Here is a 9,390-nt window from a genome sequence, read left to right on the forward strand (position 1 = left end):
CTATATCTGATTGTTTATGGTCTCAGGGATGGGGGGAGGGATAGAATTTGGAACTCAAAACTTTAAAATATTATGAAAAAATTTCTTAAATTCAAAAAAGGAAAAAAGACCTGGTTGTTTTGTCATCATACACACTTTGGTGGTTTTTAAGAAGTCTCTAAGTCACCAGTGTGTGCACCAGTGTATAATCACAGGCCCATTTAGGGGATTGTTTTGTTCATTCTGGTTTTCCTTTGTTCTTTTGGTTTGGGTTCAATACTTGCATACCTGTACTGGCCCAAAGAAAAGATGGGTTAATAACCACCATCTCCCACCCCCATATGATGGCACAAACAAGTGATTCATGTGAAGAGGGGAAAGAAGTCCCTGGGGGAGGGTGTGTGTCATGGCAGCCTCAGAAATGAGGTGGCCAGTGGAGGAAATCATCCTACCCCCAGCACACAACTAAGAATATGCACAGGCTGGGGGTGGGGGGGAGAACAGCCTTCCTAATGGTTTCTATTGGAAAGTTGTGAGACATGTTTGGATAAACAGAGGACAGCTTGATTATGAAAAGCCTTGAATGCCATGCAGAAAAGTTTAGATTCTATCTTGGGCTCCAGGAGCCATTCAAGGCCCTCAGACAAGCATGGCGGTAGTATGTGGTGTCAGCTAGAGAGGAGAGTCTGGAAGCAGGGAAGAGGGTGGGAACCATGCAGATAGCAGAGGCCTCTTACTGTACTGGGTGGAGTAGAAGGAAGCGAAAAGAGAGTGAACTGGCCCATGTCTTGTCTGTGGCAAAGGCCACTACCAACAACATGGAACGTTTGCCTCCTTTCCAAAGTCTGTATCCTGCAGTGTTTCTGTGCTTGGGCTTCTCATCCTCTAGGGTGTCAGGTAGAGAAAGGGCCCCTCCAAACCAGCTCTTCACCTTTGGGGAACCTCGGGAGGAATGTCTGTACCCAGAGACCCACAGCATTCCAGATGGCTGGGCAATGCTCATCCCAAGAGCAAGCTCCAGGAGACTAAGGCTGATTGAAGACCAGTCTTCTCCAGGCCACTCCCACCCAGTTGCACCTTCTCTGTGCCTAGGCTGGTATGGGCCTCAGAGCCCTGGGTGACACGTGGACTTGGGTCCTGGGTGGAGCAATGAACAAGGGGGTCAATGCCAAACTCGAGATGTGAAGAGGGGAGTACCTTATGTAGCCACTGAATTTCACCCCTACCTCCTGCCTCCCCCATTTCCCCAGGGACCCCTACCCTCAACAATCTAACTGAAAATCCTAATTGATTCCTAACTCATTTCTTTTCCTGGAATTCCATTAGGTTGGCCATGAGTGACTCAAGACAGCCAACACTTGTTAATGGAATCCCTGGGACTCCCTGGTAAAACAGAAAGTCTAAGCGACCCAGCCTGGGCTGTTGACTGACTGCCTGAACTGTTATCTGCACAAAGGGAGCCATTAAGGGTAGCATTGCAATTATCGACTGAGTGACCTGTACCAGTAAAAATGTTGCCAGGGAATGCCTGCCCATTTGGCATCTCTCCTGTTAATGAGCAGCACTAGAGTCTTTGGCATAGTTGTCCCTGAGTAGCTAGACTCCTCTCCTCTGGGGTCTGCCAAGATGACATGTACCTGCCCTTGGGTGTCCGGTGGACAGAAAAGAGGCAATGTCAACCAGCCGATGAAATACTTACCTTTGAAGCTTGCCAGCCAACCCAAAAGATCTCCAAGATGGTGAGGCACATGGTTGGGGAGTGCTCCTGGTCAATTTTGCCAATGAAAAATGAAGCTTTGAAGTTAGAGCTATGGTCGGTGTGACCTGTATTCATCTCCCAGACCAACCTGCCAAGGTACAGAAACTGACAGGCTGAGCCTGAGCCTGAGCCTGAATAATGGACCTCATTTTCCTGTATAGATAGACAGGCAGAAGTGCCGCTGAGGAGTGTGTGTCTTGGGCAGCATGGGGCAGGATTCAGGTCCCTCCTGCCTTGTTCACTGTAGTGGTTCTAGGGACAACATGCTGTGCCCATCTGGAGTCAGTCAGAGCTGTTGGGTGTATTCTCAGGAGAAACTGGGTAGGCTTCACCAATGGGCTCTCTCCAGATGCCCAAGGTGTTCACTTGGACAAAGAGCCCAGGGACCATCCCAGCATAGTAGCCATACTCCCATGATTCTTGGGTGGGGAGCCTGCCAGTAACCTGTGCTGTCATTGGCGATTCTTGAGGACAGCTGCATTGTTGAGGACACCACCCTGACTGCTGCAGAAGCCGGATTTATCAGGAAAATGCCCCAGAGTAGGGAGAGGAAAGGATGGGACAGTCTTGCTCAGGTGACATGCTTCCAATCCTCTCTTTTGGGGGCACCCATCTTGTCATGATGGGGTGCTCAGCAGACCTTACCTTCCCCAGGAGCTGTGGAGGGAAAAGTCTTCCTTTGCTGCAGATTCTTTTCCCTTGCAAGGAAAGCTTCCATTGGGGGCTGTGAGTTCAAAACGGAAGAGTTCATGAGGACCACTGGTATGCTCCCACTCCCCAGTGGGACTAAGATGGCAATCCTCCAGATTCACTTTCAGTTACCTTTCCGCACACTTCAGTCTTGTCTCACCAGCAGGACTGGGGAACTCCTTGAGCACAGTGGATTCAATTCTTTGGAGCTCCATCCCCCCCTCTAGTACACACACACAGTAGGTTCCTGAGAATCATTTGTTGCCCCACTAAGGGAATGCCTTCCCTACTACATAGGCAGCTTGCTTGCTCATCCCCCTAAATTGGAGGCACAGAAGGATGACCTCTTTGTGCTTATTCTGTTGAGAGGGGGATAAAGTGCTGGCTCTGAAGTCAGAACTGCCTGGGTCCAGGTTCCCCTTCAGCATCTAGTAGCCCATTGTAACTGCCTGGGAATCACCCACGAAGTCATAGCTGGGGTTGTGGCACACTCCCTTGGGAAGGGATGGAGTTCCCACCCACAGGAGTTCCCTTTGCTGAACAACTCCCTGGGACACCATACGCTTCCTGTTGCTCAGAGATGACTTTATTTTGTGGATCCAAATTCACATCTCTAGGAATAGAATTCACTGAGCCAGCAAGGTGTTCCCACCCAGTGTGTGGGAGGCCCTCCCCAAAGCCCCCTCAGCTTTTCTTCCTCTGTGCCCACAGGCCATGCTGATAGCTAAACGGACACTTGCTACCATCCCTTCAGTCATCTCTCCATCAAGGAAGCTTTGTTTAAATGTGCCTGTCTCTGGGCTGGACCCAAGAGAACAAAGGCAGAAATGAAAAGGCCTCCTCTGCTGGCCCCAGCCCTTGTGCCCTTCCTCCATCCCAAGGCAAGTCAGAGAGGCGTTCTTCTCCTGGAGGGACTGTGCCTGGGAACCTGCTTCTCCCCACCCACCTGCAGTGGGCCCATTTTGCTAACTGCTAAGGGTGTTTCTCCTGTGAATATGTAAATGGGTTAGGAGGAACCCAGTGCGAGGAGGAAGCTGATTTTCAGCGACACACTTAAGATCCTTTCAGCACCATTTGCTAACACTTTGTACTCAGAGCCAAAGGGCCCCCAAATTGCTTTCTCCTTAGGCAATTTTCACCAATTTCCCCGGCATAGAACATAGCAGAGCCTCTTGGCTCAGGAGGGAGTAAACTCCATTTGGCCTGGTGCTTTACAAAGAGATATTCCAGCTGGGCTCTCTTCGGGGGGTGCACGATGTGCGGGTCAGAGCGCGAAGGTCGGCTCTCCAGACACATTCACAGGCACTTTAGGTACAATGCACCTGGGCTTGAAGGATGGGGTGTTGACTCATCGACACTCTATTCTTCTCTGCTTTTTGATTATTGAAATTAGAATAACCATGAAAGAAATTCCCTCTGAGTGGGATCTGGAATGCCCACGCCCTCTCCTGCCCATGTCCATCATGCCCACGAGAAAAAGCCCAGGCTTGCAGACCCGAGTCAGGACTGAAACCGCTGACAACTTCCCAAGCACCACCCACCTACCCCATTTCTGCTAGTGGCCAATAGCCTTTCAACAAACACAGATATTTGCAGAAATGTACTTTACAAGAAAAGATGTCTAAGTTGGCAAGGAGGGAAAGGGAGCCTGGTCAGTGCCAATGGATGTGCTGGGCACAGCCATTCTTTGCAAAGGTGCACTTGACTTGGGTAGATGCTGAACTGAATAACAGCACAGGAAAATGAAGGAGGGGGATGGGAGAAGCCCAGGGGAGTCGGTTTGGTATTCTTTGGTAAACTTTTCAGCGCTCCAGGCTTGAAGGAGCAGCAAACAGGAGGTTCTGCTTAGAACATCTGCATTCTCTGACAGCTTTTCCTATCAAACAATGGGTTGCTTCCAGTAATAGCCAGCTAGCTACAGAAGAAGGCATTTTGACAAGTGCCTTGGTCCTTTCTGTTCCAATAGAGGCTTGAGAATAGAATGGGGGAAGTCATTCATTCATTTTTTACAAAGTAATAAGCAGAAACATTAACCCTTCAAATAGGCAAACATGCACACACACACCCGCTCTCACACATGCGGGTGCACACACACACTGTCTCAGCTGTCTTGGAGTCTGTGAGTTATCTGAGTATTCGAATGAGGGCACACTCATGCGTTTCTTATCTCCTAAGGTGAGCTGAGAAGACCTGGGTTTGAGTCTCTATCTCTGCCATATATTGGCTATATGACCCTGAAAAAGTCATCTACCCCCTGAGTACACTCGTTGCTTATCCTTCATTCTCAAAGAGGACAGTGACACCAGGGAGGTGACGAGGTGACGTGACTTGCAGTTGCCTTTGAGTGAGGGAGGGCTGTAAAGGTCACCAGCCTCGCTTTGGGTTGTAAAGGTCACCAGCCTCGCTTTATCCTCCAGAGTCATCTGAGTACAGTGGCCAGATATGGATCAGGATGACTGGAGATGGTACCCTGAGTGCCCTTAACTGCAGCCCAAATGCCAACATGCCTTGGTAGACAGAGTCCCTCAGAGGTCCCCACTTCTAGTATCTGGTACACAGTAGGTGCTTCATAAATGCTTGATGACTGATGAGCCTGAATTCCCCAAAGCTCAAGTAGCTGTGGACAGGCAAGCCACCCCATCACTGGGGCGCTTCCAGATGGTGTCACATCCCAGTTCTATGCAGAGCCAGGAGCCCAGCAGGGCCACCAGGGGCCACTGCCTCCCAAACCAAATTTTACGTCTGTGTGTTCTGTTCATGGTACGGTAGTTGGGCATCAGCGGATGAGGAGAGCTGAATCTTGGAGGTCCCAAAGGCTCTTTCAAATCTAAGAATGACTCGGCATCCACAGTGCAGAGTGATTGATGCAGGGGGTGTGCCGATGGATGGGGGTTGAGGGGGAAGGGAAGAGAGTCCCTTGGCAAGAAGGAATTCCTTCAAATCCTAGGATTGTAGAGACTGTAGAGTTCATCAGCTCCAAAGCTGTCCCTTTCCAGATGTGTCAGTAATGAAGAGTCACAAAGCACCTTCTTTGGAGACTCCCCACAAGCCCATTGGGATCTACCCCAAACCTTGAAGTGACTACAGGATAGATCAGCCCCATTTTACAAATGAGGACACTGAGGCTCAGCTTCTTACACACGGTCACTCAGTTAAGAAGCGTTAGAAGCAGCTTGCAAGCCTAGGTCATTTGGACAGCACAGCCACCCAGCTTTCTTTCCACTAGGCTGTGATGCCTTGGAGGCCCTGACTCCACATCACAGAGTTCATTAGTGACCAGGCAGAGGTGAAAACACACGTCTCTGGAGCTGGGGTCAAGGATCTTAGATGGAGCAATCAGTCAAAAATGAAAAAGCAAAACTGAGCCCTTACAACATGCCAGGTATCACTGGAAGCACTGGGATCCAAAGAAAGGTGAAAACCCTGCCCCTGCCCTAAAGAACTGTGGGGAAGACACCCAGAAATAACAAGATGCACAAAAGACCTAGACAGAGGAGATGGTGGCAATCTCAATGGGGAAGGCACCAACAGTAGAGCCTCCTGCAGAAGGTGGGATCAGAGATCTGGAAGAAATCCAGGAATGCCGGGAATCAGAAGTGGAGACACAGGGAACAGCCAGGAGCAGATGCAGGGTCATGTGTGGTCAACAAAAAGGCCCGTGTTGCTGGATCCTAGAGTGAGGTGAGGGGAGGAAGGTTGCCTCAGTTTCCCTCCATCACAGGTGTATCCCAACAGAGAGGTACAAGAGGACGGGAAGGGCACGAAGAACCTCACATGTCCATCAGAAGATTGTCTGGGTGGTCCCGGAGGCCAGAGAGAACCACTGAAGTTTGTTGAGTAGAGGAATGGCAAGGTCAGACCCAGCAGCTGAGTGAGGATGGGTAGATCTGAGGAAAGGCCTGAGGCTGGGGAACCTATTCTGAGTCTCTGCTGGTCTCCCAAGAAGAAAGTGAGGAGTGTGGGGACAAAGGCGGTCGCCATATGAGGGAGAGGAGGTGCACGGGAAGCTGAGAGAGGCCTGATTTGGCACTGGCTTGTGCTTGGGAGTGCCTGAGAGTGGAGAGTCCAGCATCAGCCCAAAGTGAGGAGGAGATGGTGGGGAGAGCTGGGAGCACGGCCCTCCTTTCTCCCCCACTATTTGCTGTTGAGCCGACTCTCCTGTACCCAATTGTAGTGCAACCCAGCAGGGTAGACTGAGCATCGGGACCATGCTGGGAGGATCCAGACTAAAGGAAAGCAGGGGGAAGAGAAGGGAAGCTCTCAGAGAGGCTCCTGAGTGCCTTGACCGGGAAGGGCCTGACAGGCTACGGTTCTGAGCAAGGCTCCCCCTCCTGCCCTCAGCCCCAGAGCGCTGCTCACTGACAGAAGGAGCAGGGGTAGCCCCATTCTGGCTGCTGGGCGTGGTTCGGTCATTTTCATGACCCCATCTGGGGTTTTCTTGGCAGGTATCCTGGAGGGGTGTGCCATTTCCTTCTTGAGCTCATTTTACAGGTGAGGAAATTGAGGCAAACAGGGTGAAGTGACTTGCTCAGGGTCACACATCTAGGAAGTGTCTGAGGCCAGATACAGACTCAGGAAGAGGAGTCTTCCTGATTCCAGGCCTGGTGCTCTAACCACCGGACAGCCTGGCTGTAGCGGGCTATGGGAGGCTCTGACTTAGGAGGGATAAGGCAAGGGCTCCATCAGGGGGACTCAGAAAGCCTTGAGGCTGAGGAAGCTGGAGCTATCAGCTAGCCCATAGATGTTTGAAGTCTTCCCAAAGCCAAGAACTCTTCCTTTTCTCCTTCCCTTTCCCCCCCTCCTTCTTTCTCTTCATCTTTCTCTCCCCTCCACCTCCTCACCTTCCCTTTCCCCTTCTCCCTTCTCCCTTTTTTCCTTCTCCTTCCCTTTTCACTTCCCCTCCTTCCTTCCCCTTCCCCTCCTCCTGTCCTAACACTGTCCCTGACACTCAATGGCTGTCCCACTATTGGCAGTGTCTCTTTCTGAGGGTTGGAGGGCAGAGTCCTCAGTTGAGATGCTGGTAGTGGCTTATCTCCTCTTCCCATCCCCTCCTCTGTGCCCTGAAGGTTTTCTCCTGGACAGGTGCAGGCTTTGGACACAAATTTGGGTCCTCCTGCCTCCCTGAGCTCTCCTCCAGTGAAGCAGACCCTTCTGAACCTCCTGACTTTGGCCACAGAGTTTCTGTAACACCCTGGGCTTGGAAAGTTTATGTCTTCAAGGGCCTCTTTGGTTTCAGGGGTATTTGATCCCCTGACAGAGCCCTGTACACACAGGCAGGAAGCAGAATCCCCCTGAAATGGCTCAGTCAGAAGAGAGGTTCGAGCGCACTTCTGGGAGCCCAGGGCGGGAGGGGTGGCCTCACTGGACAGGTAGGGTTTCAGGCTCCCTCAGCTCCAACCCAGGTAAAAAGCATCTCTCTAATCCCATTTGTTCCACTCACGCGCTGCTTACAATTCCACAGGCAGCCCTGAAATCCCTGGGGCCCTGGGCACCCTGTCCAGTGGGAGTGGGGGCTCCTTTGTGTGGAGGCCAGAGACGGAGGCCAGGGTGAGGAATGTGAGTCTGGTGAATGGGCCATGAAGCCTCTCACTTGGACACGTGACTGAGCCAGCCGCTGGGAAGAATGAGAAACATGAGGAGGGGGTGGGCTGCTTGGGGAGAGCTCACCTGGAGACTGTTACCATGGGAACCAGTGAAGATGGAGCCTAGGGAGCCCCGGAGGGCGGGGCTGGTGCCCAGCGCTGGCTCCTGGAGGCAGGCTCCCTCCCTGTCGTACCTCCGGGAAGCCTTGCAGCAGGGGCACCCCACTACTGAGGCCCCTGTTACACCCTGGCAGAGGGTTGACTTCTTCATGAATGTTTCCTACTCTGCCTCCTTTCCAGGGGGAATCAGGCCCCTTGGGAAGAGGGGGCCCTGCTGGAGCAAGGCCTTGGCTTCTCCCTCTTTGTCCAAAATCTCCTTCTGTCCGCCTGACAGAAACCTAACACACAGGACTCCCTCCAGCTTCTCTCCACATTCTCCATGAGAAAGAGGAGACCCAACCCAGGTCCTCCCCTCCCTCCACCACTACCACCCCTCACACTCATCTCCCTTCCTCCTCCTTAAATTCATCTCCAGGGCAACCGAGGAACCGAGTCCCCTGCTGCAATCATGACACATCCCAGCACCCAAACAAAATGGCCAAGAAAAGCATCGGGCCTCCAGCAGCCTCCTTGGCCAGACCCAGTCCCACCCAGTGTATTGGGTTAAGTAGAAGCTCCCGGCCCCTCATCCAGCCCCTCTTGGAAGGACTCTTCAAAGGAGATCTCTGGAAAGCGAAACCTGCCACAGCCACCTCCGCCAGCCCAACCCTGAGCCACACTGTGCCTTTAGAGATAAGGGTGAAGGCCCACACTGTACCCAGACAGTTGGAAGCAAGTCCTATTATGTGTTAGGCAGAAGGCACACAAAGATGGAAAACGCCAGAAAATGCCTGTCCCTGCCTGCAGGCTTTTGTAAGAGTGCTGGGGAGAATCCTCTGACATGAGGGGATGCAGCTGGTCTGGGTGCCTAATGTGGCTAACAGTCCTGATCTGCACTGCGGCAGTCACCCGAGGAGCATGGGGTCCCACCCAGGTATTGACAAAAGCCTCTACAAGAGTCCTCAGCCCCATTCAGTGTCTTTGCCTCAGTTCTCCTAGATGAAAAGGGACCTCCCCAGTGGTGGCCTTGGGCCAAGTGGAGGTCCTGTGTTTGGGGGCAGGGGCATGGCTGAACGCCTATTCTCAAGGGGGTTTTCTCCCTGCTCCCACTCCCCCTGCTGCCTGGCTGGCCTCGCCCTGGGTCAGCTGGCCAAAGTGGCCCAGATCAGCCTGAACTCCCACCCACAGAGGCTGGCACAGGCATTCTCAGGCACTAGTTTGCTCACCCTGGGGCCACAGACAAAGGGGCTACTTTTTGCAGGCTTTGGTCCCCTCAACTCT

This window comes from Petaurus breviceps, unplaced genomic scaffold (assembly GCF_028583685.1).
Source record: "Petaurus breviceps papuanus isolate PSGF00001 unplaced genomic scaffold, PetGlider_PUasm1.0 218, whole genome shotgun sequence".
NCBI classification, from domain to species: Eukaryota; Metazoa; Chordata; class Mammalia; order Diprotodontia; family Petauridae; genus Petaurus; species Petaurus breviceps.